The 14,059-nt window shown below is 41.3% G+C and overlaps 1 protein-coding gene across 2 annotated transcripts in view; it reads right to left on the bottom strand.

Annotated features, from left to right (window-relative positions):
* Positions 1-14,059, bottom strand: part of acap3a (ArfGAP with coiled-coil, ankyrin repeat and PH domains 3a) — an 87,111-nt gene that overhangs the window by 72,380 nt on the left and 672 nt on the right. The window lies entirely within an intron of this gene.

Raw genomic sequence — 14,059 nt, forward strand, 5'->3', positions numbered from 1 at the left:
AGCCCAGACATTTGTTTTTAAATTCATCCGGAGCCACACCAAAATTTAATGGGTTTTTCATTTGTAATGGCCAGTGTTGCCAGCCTCTCTACCAAGTTTCATGACATTAAGACTGGCAGTTTTAAAGCTTTAGTTAAATTTGCTATCAAACAAATGGCACTGAAGTACCCCGGCTTAAGTTTGGTGGAGGAATGACATAAGCTAGAAATCCTCATTTTTAAAAGGATGGAACCAGGAAACTACACTGTAAAGACACTATTGCATTAATTAAAAACAATAATCAACATGCTTCTTCACTGACAGGAGGAGAAATCAGTCCTCTCCTTGCGTGCAGAGGTGGACCGTCGATTATTACCACTGGAAGTAGTTTAAGGGAGTTCTGTTGTAACTCAGGGCTGGGTGTCATAATGGAGGAGTCAGCAACTTCCTCACACACATCGTGTCTCTGGGGTTTTGCCCTTTACTGCAACCTGCTTTTAATATTTGAGCCAACTGACGCACTTCCTGACTCGTCCCTAGACCTGATTCTGGCCCAGCCGCGACCAGAGGTCTACCCCCGCACACAGAGGAAGGCAGGGAGGACGGAAAAGGGAAAGAAAAGGGGAGAGTATGAGGCAGGGAGTGAGAGGGATGGAACAAATCAAAAACAGATGCTTGTACACGTGTGATTCAGCATTTTGAATCCGAGCTGAGTGCCGGGACATACAGTCATTTCTTATTCCCCAGCTGTGCAGGAGAAATTCCCACTTCTATCAATAACTTTATCCCATTTCCTGACTCACTGGGTGATAAACATGTAGCACGGGCAGATGTTGACACACCTGGAAAATACCCAGCCACTTTCCTCCTAAGAGAGCAGCTGGGTCGTCAAGGGAGACGCTGCAGAGACATGACATTAACCAGTGAAATCAGTTCAGTCATAACTTTCTATTTGTCCTGTCAAACCCAGATTCCGCTCTGCGTAAAGCTCATCTTATGTATCAGGAGTGGAGTCATAAAATAAGGCCAAATGCAGGTTATCTGTGAGTCTGCTGATAAATGACGCACAGCCACGAGCAAAACAACTAAGCCCAGAGGACAGTTCCTCACATGCTGCCTTCGACTGGAGGGCAAGCTTTAAAAAAAACAGCAAATGTCTTCCAGCGCAGTCTAAAAACACAGCTGACAGATGGACTGTGAAATCGGAGCAATGCAGCGATTATGTGCCGAGGAAACTGGGTATTTTCCAATTAGGAATCTATTCTGAATGTAAAACGTGACACGAACACGCTGCAGCCCTAATGAGAAAACCTGACACGGATTAATCTGGGTTTAAAAAACGCAAAACTTTTTTAATGTTTCCACTTCATGAACCCATGAAGGGAAGAATTTCAACAATCTGGGCTTAACGATCCCAGTGGGGAGTTATATTTACATACTATAAACACGTTTGATTTCTAACGTGGTCAGACGGAGCGACTTAAGAAATACCACAAACCAGCCTGCTGGTTAGCTTAGCTTTGCTTAGCATGAAGACGAAAGACGATCAGCCACTTGGAGCTTCATGACGTGCAGAATGTCTGCTCTGTGGAGTTACTGCAACATGCCCACAAAGAGTTTTTGAAGTTAACCCTCTAAACTCTAAAACCCACCAGTGGGTTCAAAGGCAAAATGACACCATTTATTTTGATAATTGTGAAAACTGGAAGAATTTTCAACTTTCCGACAGTCCTTGAACTAATCATGTTTCATTTAAAAAAAAAAATTATTTAGCCTCTAGTTATACATTGAGACACTGGGACTCATTCTCAACACAGACCTTTTGGTTTAGGCGGGAAAATAACCAGCGCTAAGCTAGAAATTGTGATATTTTATCGAAATAATTTTCTTCTACGTGCTACTTTTTTCTCTTTAACCAGATTCTGAACAAAAATAAGACAAAAAAAAATGCTGTCTTTGGTGCACCAGAGAAGTCATTAGAAACTTAGCCAACAGTCAGATGACAAAAATTCTGCGACCTTTTGACTGAACTGCAGGCTGTGTTTAGACAGAGCTGAAATGAGACAACAATGGACACAAATCAAAAACGTAAGAAGTAAAATATCTATGTGTGCTCCTGGGGAATTTTGAAAGGCTTTACATTTTAATTACAATTTGTTTGTTTTTACACGAGATAAAAAAAATCTTAAAAAATCAATTTTTTTTCTTTTCCTTTTTTATGATTGATGGCATAACTGGGTCATACTCCACATACGACAGCTCCAAGTTGTCTTTGCTTCTAATCCAGGTTTCCATAGAGGTACAGAACTTCATATTGCTATGAAAAATGAGCTAAAATGCGCACAATATGGGGTTCAAAGGGTTAAAAACTACTGTTGATAGTAGCTTGCTATACTTTCTAAGAAGTGTTTTATACAAAACACCACGAAACAGACTGAAAGGTTATTTATCCTATCATGAAGATTGGAAATAGGTGGAACAAGTGAGCGAGCTGAGCACCTCTACAGCTCAGTAATTAATTAGGTCATATAGAATTTGTTTAATCCATACAGTAGGTCTTGTATCAAAACAACTTGCTGTTACGGGCCAGACTATTTTCTGGCGACGCAGGGAAATTGCTGTTCCAGGAACACAATCCCCCATTTCATCAATTTTGGTCCAGTTTAAACAAATGTGATATAATGTGTTGGCAAAGGCATTTTGTTTGTTTCTTCTGAGACAAACAACAGTTTCACCCTGTTTTCGGTCTTTACGCTAAACTAAGCAAACTGGCTCGATATTCTAATCAGATGTTCCAAACAGTAAGCGAATCAGAAGATTTCCCAAAACATCAAATTATTCCTTTAGCGTGACGTGAAAGCAACAAAAAAAAAAAAAAAAAGAGAGTGATCAGAGCAGAGAGGAGGAGAATAGCTGCTCTGCTGTCCTGTCGAATTACGCCGGCCTGTGCTGCGGTCCAGCTGACAGCTCGACTTTACAGCATGGTTAATCCAGCAGGAACATTAGTCTGACTGTTTATATTAACTCAGAATTATAGTCCATTTCAAAGGGCCTTGCATGGAGTCACGTTGCAGCCGAGATTTAACTCCCTCCCTGCAGGGTCAGAAAGGGCTGAAGGTGAACAGATGAAGCTAATCGACAGATTCCTGCAGCCTGTTGTTGGCTACGCTCTGGTACACAGATTTTCAGTGTTTCTCTCATGTTTCTGAAAAAACACATGATCCAACCTGTCTCAAATTGGAGCCATTCCAATACGTATCAAGGTCAAAAGTGGATTTTCGCAGAAGGAGACATTTGATATCTACAGCCATAAAGAATTGAGATCAGATGCTTGGCCTTCACTACCATAATGCTATCTGCTAAGAAACAAATGCTGAATTGTGAGCGATTTTGTTCACCATCACTGTGAAGCAAGACCAAAGGCTGGGATTATCAGCGTTAAAAATGTGCTCAGTGAGTGTGAGCCTGCTCTTCAATTCCAGCTCCCCTGCCTCGCCGTGGGCCGTGCAAGGAATGCTAATGCCAATTTACTACAAGTCGTCCATCATTTAGGCCTCAAGAAGTTGCCATAGTGCTGATTCAATGTCTGCGGCACAGTTTGCTCAACCGGTGGCACCACCGGATGGCGGATCTGAAAGGGAGGAATTGAGCAAAGCGGTAGTTCTGAGGTTTGGCTATTGGATTTCATCGCACTTAATAAACTGCTGGTGCTCTTGACGGTTGTGCGTTCAGGTCCGGGTCTTTGTCACCTCTCAGGAGGTCTGACAGAAGCAGATTAGCACAGTGTTCGGTATGCAGCACTCTGCTTTTCAGGGCTCTTTGTGTGTGCAGTGTGTGAAACGTCTTGCTATTCATTAAAATGAAATGAGAGGGACAGCCAGGGCTCCTGCGGAGAGTCGCCTCCTTCAATACAACAGCCACAAAAGAGATGACATCATCTCTGCATGTCAAAGCATTTCATCGGGAATTAATCTCCATTTGCACAAATCGCAAATTAACTTCCAGGATATAGAACGTACAAACAGACACATCTGATTCGGCGCCATATAAACTAAGGAAAACTCGTCTGTGACCTCCTGTGCAAGATACATGTGAGTTACAAAACATTCCACTGTTTCTGATTTTCAAACAGCTACTCACGACCAGACAGTGTGAAGAGATAGAAGACATATGATGTGACAGAGTCCATATTTGTCAATTTCATAAATCCTGAGCATTTTCTCAAATAAGTTTTTCCCCAAATATATTTTTGTCATATTAAGTACTTCTTATCACACTGGTGTTGTTTGAAAAGTTCATAATTTTGATGAATTTGTTGCCGATTAGTCATTTGATGCTACGAAGAGGGTGTAATTCACCATGATTGATAGCCATGACTGAAAAGAATGCTTTAAAAAATGTTTTTCTTGTCTTATTCATGCTTTTGTCAAATATCATGACAAGCATGAACAGTTTGTGATCAATCATTTTTATTACTTTCAACCCCAAAACCCTGTTTGGAAGGCATGTTATCTTTACCAAAGAAACAAATAAAATGACACCATTTATCAGAGACAGATCTGTCGTATTATCAACTTTGAGATGGTCCTTGAAGTACTCATCTGTGCAGAGCCAGTGGAAAAAATAAACAAGCACTTTATTCTACATGTGTACTTGGAAAGTTGCTTTTAATAGTGATTCAAAGTTTGTATTTTCTTGTAAAAGTCAGTGTCACAGTTTCTTTTTTTATGATTTATTGCATTATTAATGTATCATACCGCACACATGACTGTTCCTTCAGTGAACTGTGATTTACTGTAAAAGAAAGTAGTAATTGGTAGATAGTTACAACTAACAATCACTACTGTTCTTTTTTCTAGACAGTAAAGATGGTTGTGGCTGGGCTACATGAAGTTCATATCTGGGGAGGAAGGCCACTCTTGTCTTCACTTTTGAGGCTGCAAATGATCACCGATGGCAGCACCCATTTCTGTGATATTTTGGCTAGATTTTTTGCACTGCAACTGAAGAGGCGATACGTCGTCCATCTTTACACACAGCTGATGATCTGGTCTGGTAAAATGTGAACACACTTTAATGCATATAAAGTATGTGATGTTTTCCTACATATGAGCTGAGTGTCTGCCATTTTCTTGGAGTGTTTGAATTCTGCTACAAGGACTAACAGAACTTCAGTGGACTGATTACAGACTCCTGCAGATTCATTTCTACCAATCGGCCGCTGCATCTGCGTTGTCAAGGTAAAAAGGTGATCTCAGTCCATGTGCATGCACTGTAAACAAACACCATCTCCTGAGTTCTGCCCTGAAGAATTGTTTATCTCCTGCCTTTGTGTTTGAAGAGATGGCACATATTCCTTCCATCTTTGCGCAGCGACCTTCCTGTAGCTGCCCTACATGCTTTGGAGCCTGGTGAGCTTGAAGGCTCCAAATGGCAAAAGCCTTTTATCTGGTCTCATTTAAAAAAGATAAAAGCTTTTCCAGCTAATGGCGCCGTGTTTTCTCTGCAGGAGGGCAACAAACACTGTGATTAAAAAATCATATTGCCCTTCATATCGTTGGATCTGTTTGCACTCCTTCACATCAGGATGACACCAATTGGACGCTAAGCCTCCAGGTGCAACACCTTGCCGTCCGGGGATTGAGCGGGTGAATGTGGGGCAATCCCTGATTAAGACACGCGGCCATCAAACTGCACACTGCTGCCTTAATCCCCGTCACTTTCATTACCTGGAGCGCCCGGGGCTCACTGACGCCCTTGACAAGTGAGAGAAAAGGCCTGCAGCCCGGCGTCACTGAGCTGTCTCTGTCATTAAATCAAGCTCACGGATGAAAATTAAAATAGCAGAATAAACTAGGATGGGAGGGGGAGATGGCAGTAGAGCATGAGTTTAATGACTCTGATGCACAAATCACAAGAAGAGGTCATTAAACTGATGCCGAGCAGAACGCAGGCCGCATGAGGAGTTATTTGTGCTCCCACCTGGAAAAATATATGCAATATGATACAATACAGACCGTGTAAATGAATAATAAATAAAGGCAGGATAAAGATAAGAATGTGATGGTGACCAGCTGCACTGTAAATCTGGCACCAAGGGAGCCAGAAAAAATAGTTTTAAAAAGAGTACAATAATGTAAGTGTAAAAATAACAACAAATATTTGTAACATATTTATGTTTTTTAACTGATTTAAATACAAAAACTGTGTTATTTTACAGGCCAGACATTGTAAAAAAAAAAAAAAAAAAAAAACTTTATTACAACAGATTTTTTGTTTGTTTGTTTTGGCAGTTTTGGCCTGTGCATTTTTCATTTTTAAGCAATTTTACTAAATATATGTAATTTAACAAAATAGAGGAGATTTGAAGAGAGAAAAAATGTTTTTTTTCTGTCCTTAAAATAAATATTTTTTCTTTAAAACAACTGCAAATATTGATTAAAAATTTTTAATTTTTTTGTTAGCAAAATACAGTAAAAATATTCTACGTTCATATTCACAGTTGAATGTCGCAAAAGAATGAATCACTGTTGTTATATTTGAACATCCTTTAAGGTTTTGGTCTTTCTTCCTAAGGGCGAGCATGTAAATTTTAGGGCTGGAACGGAATATTCCGAATATTCCTTCGCTACGGCGGTATCCGGATATTAATTTTGATATCCCCCCGCCCCCCGGCAGACGTTACCGGGCGGAAAGAATATGCGGCGTTATTGTCTTCCCTCGGCCCACATCGGCACATATCAGTTCATCTCGTCGTATGATCACATAAACATATACACATATGTCTATAACATATACACATATGTCTATGTGATCACCTCCTTCTCAGACGAAAATATTTGGAGCTCGTCTCTTCCCTTCGCCCCACTTCGGCTCATCCCGTCGTGTTTGGCTCATCTCGGCTCCTCCATTCGTGTTTCTTACCAGCACCCGAATGGCCGGGTGGCTGCCGACTCTGACGTCACGCTTCACTTCGTTGCATAAACACAAGACAAGATGCTGAAGACCTCCTTCAGTTTAACTGAAGACAAAACGAAGACAAAATTTGGACCCGGGAGACCAGACGAACGGATCCGAATATTCGGGCCGTCTCCGCCACACGCCGCCCCCCCGTCGGACGTCAGGGGGAGAAGAGAATATTCGGATATTCGTCTTTAATAGGGCCCATAGACTGTATATAAAGATGGACGTAGCATCTGGCTCCAAAAATGAAGCCCACCCGGAAGTGTCAAAAACTTGCAATATCACACCGTCCGCTAGGGTTGGCTCCAAAAAGCTTTTGCTCCATAGACCCCAATTCATCACCGGAAAAAATAAAATTTGATAGACTGATTTTCTGCTGCTCAGGATTTTTTCCCGTTAGTTTTCATGGTTAAAATGAGAGATCAAGTGGCCGATTTTAAAATAAATCAATACTGAATTTTAAATAAATCGTTAAAGTTGGCGGAGCCAGGGGGCGTGGCTATACTTGATAGACAGTCTTGTCTGGAATGATTGACAGATCCTTTAGGGCAAGGCTTTCAGCAGTCTGGCTTCAGTCTGGCCCGCCCATATACTGGTCCTGCCCCCAGTTGCTCTCCGGTCCAGCCTGTTTGATGACGCTTTTTACGTCATTGGCTCCAAAAAATCCAAAATGGCGACCAGGAAGTAGCAAAATCCGGGCTTCATTTTCTCGGCGTTGAAACCAACGGGTGACGTCACGGTTGGTTCACGCCTGATAGGGCCCGAATATTCGGAGGCCAGAAACCACGATTCGGGCCAGCCCTAGTAAATTTATACTTCTTTAAGTTATTATCTGTAACTTAACATAACAGAGGAAAAATACAGCGTTAAAAATGCATTTTACAGTGTGGATATCAGCAAATTGTTTTTTTCCCCAGTCACAATAATAATAGCACACCCCCACAACACCCTCGACTGGCCAGTCACAGTTCTGCAAAGAGCACTCTTGGCTAAACAGAAGGGCCATTGACACAGATTCAAGATGGAAGGAGGTCAGTCTGAAATAGAGCAGAAGCAACAAGACCACGCAGCAGAAATCCCTTCCAGCTCCATGCAGCTGGATATCCAGAAACACAAGAAACATCCGCCGAGCTCCCAAAACACAAAGACAGTTTGTCACAACTGTGAACCGAGACGAACCTGAAGCCTGGGATTTAGCGTGACTCCGAGCAGGAAGATGTTTTTTGGCACACTTAAAAATGTAATAAACGCCTTTGTTGTTAATACATGACTGTAATGAGCAGGAACAGCTCCCAAAATTAAATCAGGTTGCTAAAGGGCTCTGCTAGACATTTAGGTTGTCTCAAAGTAAGAGCAATCTTACTAACCTCTTTTCCCACAGACACTGAAATGTATAAAAAATGGAACCAAAATGAATCCGTTCCACCAAACAATGCTGCAAAAAGTTGCACAATTTGAACAACGGCGTGCCTGACATGTAGCCACATCTTCAAATTGTTCATTCTTTCTGTCCAAAACCAAAAAAATATTTAGCTGACAAAGATATTAACCAGCAAATCCTCACAATTTTGAAGCTGAAGACATGTTTGTTCACTACTTTTCTTGAAAAAAGACCAAACTGAGTAGTTCAAAGCTTAAATCACTGTCACAGAAAGAATGCTTAGATCAGTATTTAAATGCTCCTTTTAAAGGTTCTACTAGCAAAACAAAACAAAAAATCCAAAAACATGAAATAAGAAATAAGGATCCAACATTATTCATTATCCATAAACATTGTTTAATATTAGTTATTTTAAGATGAGGATATTTAATCTCAGTTCATCGCCGCTTTCATCTAATGGTCCAACCTTGACAGCAGCATGTGAGCAGTTTACAAATTACAATTTCAGCTATTCTGGAGTCTGACTGTTCTGCAGAACAGAATGGTCTGGCTGCACCTCACCATCAGTCTGCTGTAGGGGAAAACCTGCTTGTACTGGCTTGTTTGTATTTCTTTAAACCAGTCACAATCAGATTGGACGGAGCTAAGTGAAGGAATCAGCATCCTGTTCCTGGAGAAGTGTGACATTTCATTTGAAGGCAAATAGGTGAAAAGTGTCATTAAAATGGATAATTCAGCGGAAAAAAAGGCAGACTGCATTATTGCGGATCAAAACCCTCATGGAACCCTGAACTTTTCAGTCTGGTAGGTCGCTTTTTGTGTTGTGATGACTTGGCGTTCTTTTATCACATGCTGTTAACCCAAAGAGCTGCTAAACTGCATCTTGTTATTTAACAATGACAATAAAGATCTGTTCTATTCTAACATGTAGGCACTGAAAGAAAAGGAGAAAACTGCATAAAATCTGCTGCAAGTAGCGGGTCTATGCCAGCAATCTACATCCTAGCAAGATGTCAGAATAGTCAAGCATCTGCATACAGTCTGTAGTTTGGAGAAAGTTCAAAAGTTGCCAAAATTAACACAAAAAGTTGAGTTCCAGACATGACAAACAAGCTGACTCAAAAACTTTAGCAGCAACTAAGCTGTTCTGCACGCTAACATCTGTGGCTACTTGTCATGTTTTTGTAGGTTCATCCATTGTCTCTTTTAATAGAGGTTTTCAATATTCGCGGATAATTCTCACCAAACCTCTGAAGCGCCCAAAATAATATTCAGTAGCACTCAGCTCTAAAAAGAAGGAAAGTTTCTTGCATTAAATGTCAATTAATTTGATCCTTTAATGTATAAGTTAGCATTTACCACCCTGTGAGGCCGGTATCATCCCTGTGACTTCAGATGTATCACTAAGAAATGCATTCTAAAGCTCTTGTGTACTGACTTCACAACTTACAAACCTAATTTCCTATTATGTGATTGATTCCACTAAACTGATGCAGTTAATTCACTAAATATTCAGCATTTCCTCCATTCCAGGCAGCTCCAGGAATGTGTCACCCCCCTCCTCTCACCCTGTCATCTGACTGTGTGTCACAGATTCACCCATCCAGTCATTTTCTCACAGAAGTTGGGAGACTCACGAGCAGCGAGCGCCACAGGTCACTGGCCTGGGATTCCCCGCCTGCCGGGGCTCTCTGCTGCCGCACTGTGACTCAATAAGAAGCCCTTCATCGTGACGGCGGCCTCGCCTCAGCCCTCCGCCCCCAGCTGTTGACATGGGAGGGGAGAAAGGATCATCGGGGCTCGCTGCCCGAGGCCATTCAGGCACAGAGAAAAGAGTCTGTCTCTCAGCGGAAGTAAGAAGCTCACTGGACAATAGTTATATTCTGCTGGAGGAGTCGAGGCTCACGGGAACGGAGCAGCAGGGATGCCGAGGATCCCGCCAAATGGCAAAATGAACATCAATGAAATGTCCATTTCTAGCTCTGCATTCATAAGGGTTCAAGATCTGTGCCTAAAAAAAAACATCTTCAGGCTTAAAGTAGCGTCAAACTGAAGGATAAGGATTGTGCGAGTCCTAATATTTTTGATTTTAAGTCTCCAGGTCATGGTAATCATATGAGCTTCCGTAGAAATCAACTGGACTTCTCTTGTAGGTTTCTGAAGACTTCTGACGTCATAAGTCCTTAGAAACTAGTCACAACTTCAGAAAAGCACACAACAATAACATCTAACATCATGTTTTGATGCTGGAGATGTTAATAAAGAACTTCAAGTGACCATGTGCACAACTCATTCCTGAAACATCTCAGGCCTGTTGGAGATACCTGAGCGAGGGCTGTCATATACAGTACGTTATCCTTCAACAGTATGTAAGTGTGGCGACAAATTAACATGTCAGTGGGGAGAAAACAGGTCAAACGCTGCCCGTTGCCACTGTTGTGACAGAGCAAACACAAACACAGGAGCTCCTGCAGACCAACACAGATGTGTAGAGCATCACCGGCTGCAGTGTCACATCTGTCTCAGACTAAACACACAGTCTGGTCAGGGGATCTGTGGGCCATGAACTCATCGTACTGTTAGGAGGCGCTCATGCTGGGTTCAGACAACAACGTATTCGTGTCTGAGATTTGTCAGATTATAGAGTCATAACTTCTTGGCTGAGACCGATCACAGCATTGTCCATCACAACACAAATGAAATGTAAAGAAACAACGGCATCCTAAGTGGTGTGCACCCTTTAGAGATATTCTGGAAGTTGTTGGATTCTGGGACAGAGTGAAGCGTCCAAGATGCAGCCTCAGTTGTCATCCCATATGAAACACTTTTTAAGATCCAACTTGAGACAATACAAACAAAAAATACAAACACATGCTAACTATAAACCACAACAGCGTATGTCCATTGTCAGACGTGGGGATTGAATTTGGAGTTTTTCTTGTCTTCTTCATGCTTTTGCCAAACATTAAAACAAAGTCTTGTGATCAACCACCTGTTAACCCCAAAATCCATCAGTAGGTTTGTGAGATATGTTGTCTTCGAGAAACTAAACAAAAAAACGGAAAGTGTAAAAACACAACTATATAAAAATCTAGCAATATTCAAACTGGTATTACTGCCCTGTGGCTATACTATGCTTCAACCAGCCAGTGGAGCTCTAGTTTACATCTATGCCTGTTCAGATTGATATGGTCCCAATCTCAGATTCTGTCTCTGAATCACAACGCTGAATGACAGCCACTCTCTAAGTGTTTCTGCAGAATAAATTATGTTACAGTAAAGTTGACCTTTGACCTTTTGGATAGAAAATGTCATCACTTCGTCTTTTTAGCTTGTGATTTTTCATAATTAGCACATGAATGCTTGAGCTAAAGCCAAAAACATGCTGCATGAGGCCACATGTTTGATGTTTTACTGCCAAAATCAAATCAGTTTACCGCTGAGTTCAAGGATAGATGTCTGTGCCAAATTTAAATTCACTGGAGGCATTCCTGATATGTCGTGTTTACGGGAACTGGACTGAACCCGAAAACACAAAGCCTTCAGCCAAAGCAGTCGCTGGCACAGAGACGTAAAATATCAAAGACAGAATCAGATATTTTTCTGACCTAAAATTTTCTGATCTAATGAAATACTTGACGCTGATCTTTGCAGCCTCTACATCTTTCAGGTCCTGCCCTGCAAAGAGCTGCCAAGCAGGAGATACTTTGCTCTACTGGGTGACTCGTCTATCAGCGGCCCAAAGAAAGACGACCGCCACATGTCAGATGTTCGGGCCGAGCTGACTTCCTGCAGGATTTTACATGTGTGGGAAGCAGCGTGTGTCATGCCAACAGTGAAAGGCCCTGATTTTCCTGCTGCTTCCTTCCAGTCATCCACCTCCGGCGTTGTTACGTAACACTATACTGTAGCGCTGCTTTTAGCTCCTCAAAGGAGCCGTTTCAATGCTCTCTGAAAACGCTGTTACAGGCTTCAGTGGCTGCAGGAACATGCTTTCACTTGGTCTCATTCAGCATCTCTTCTAGTCGTTTAAACATCTCGGGCGGCGGATAAAAGACTCTTAAAACGCTGTAAACTGGAGGAAAGCTCACGTATGACAACAGTTTACTGCAGCATGTGAGAAAATCTGAAAATCTGTACAGCATATGAAGACAAGGAGGAGGACGAGGAGGAGGAGGCGGCATATTTTTATTGCACGCTCATAGATAAGAGATGACTTTATCCAGCGGTTCATAACACAAATAGACAGCGAGGCATCTCACAGCTCTAAATAATGAGCAAGGTGACTCTTTAGTATGCAGCTTGTCTCGCCGTGAACCTGTGTGCTGCTTAGCATATGAAACGAGGAAGGAGAAGGTCGAGATGTGTCTTCCTCCGGCTCCAGATGGCAGTCATTAAGGTGCTGCTGCCAAGTCTGGAAGTCTTTGATTTGGAAGCAGAGATTTTATCTCCGGGAGCACATAAGTACAGCGTTAAAAAGCACATATATTCACTCAAGCTCAACTTTAAGGAACTTCACTGGAGTATGTCCATTTTATGTTACTCCAGACTTGTATTTCTCTACATTTACGAGGGAAATATTGCACTTTTTACTATTTTTTTTAAGACAATCAACTGAGCGCTTTCGTATTCGGAATCTGTCTTCTTGGGGCTCTTTGTCTTGTCAGTGCTGCTGCATTCATTTCATATAAGCAGCAAAGATCGACATAAGTCCCTGAAAATGAATATGTAGGGCTGTTTAATTATTGAAGACCTTCTATTTATTCATTTTTGTCTTTGTTTTAACCCACATGCTTCCTCCGAGTGTCCTGTTTTTCAGTGCAAACACAGCTTTAGATTCGAGGCATCGTTTCTGCAAATTTAGCAAAGATAAAAGCTGCAAGAAAAGTCAGAAATATGTGCTCTTATCGCATTATGATCGATTAGTTCAAGGTCACCAAGGGTCCTGTTTCACACAAACACAGCAGGAAATTGTAAGAAATCCCCCTACAGATTGATCCAGACTTGCTTTTATACTGACATAGTATCTTGAATGCATTTTTTTCCTGCAGTAAAAGGCCTCAGTGCGTCTAGCAGCATTAAAAGGACCTCCACAGTCTGAGAGGCTCTTGACTCTGCGGGAGCAGCGGACCAAGTTTAGATGTGGGTGTAGAAAATTCCTGCCGTATTTATGTAACCTTTGGTGCATGGCGGTCAGGGGCTTTGGCACAGTCTGTGTGGAAACCTTCAGTTTCCTCTGATCCACCGATTAGTGACACAGTTTGAACCAGAGCTGCAACAATCAATCATTTATCAATGACAGAAAAATTAATTAGCAGGTCTTTGTTTCAAACAAATAAATCCATATTGCCTTCTAGTTGGGCAGAAATAAAGATCAGCGTTTTTCCTTTGTCCAGATAAGACAAGCTAAGATAAGCTTTTTTGTCATTATACACAGTGTAAAATGAAATTCCGGATGACTTTCTAGATTTTAAACATGCAAGACAAATAAAAATATAACTTTATCTGTTGATAAGTACACTGTTAAAAAAAAATCTGTAAAAAGTGGTAGATATATGGCTGCAAGGGTGCCTGAAAAAGATCTGCTGAGAATAGCAACATTCAAAAAGTGTACAAACTGTGGAAATAGCAAATATTTGCAAAAATAATAATATTTTAGAAGATTTAAACGGTGTAAATTTATGGTTACTCATTGTAAAATATTGATTTTTTTTTCCAATAAATTTTTTTTCATGT

This window comes from Acanthochromis polyacanthus, chromosome 6 (genome assembly GCF_021347895.1).
Source record: "Acanthochromis polyacanthus isolate Apoly-LR-REF ecotype Palm Island chromosome 6, KAUST_Apoly_ChrSc, whole genome shotgun sequence".
Lineage (NCBI taxonomy): Eukaryota > Metazoa > Chordata > Actinopteri > Pomacentridae > Acanthochromis > Acanthochromis polyacanthus.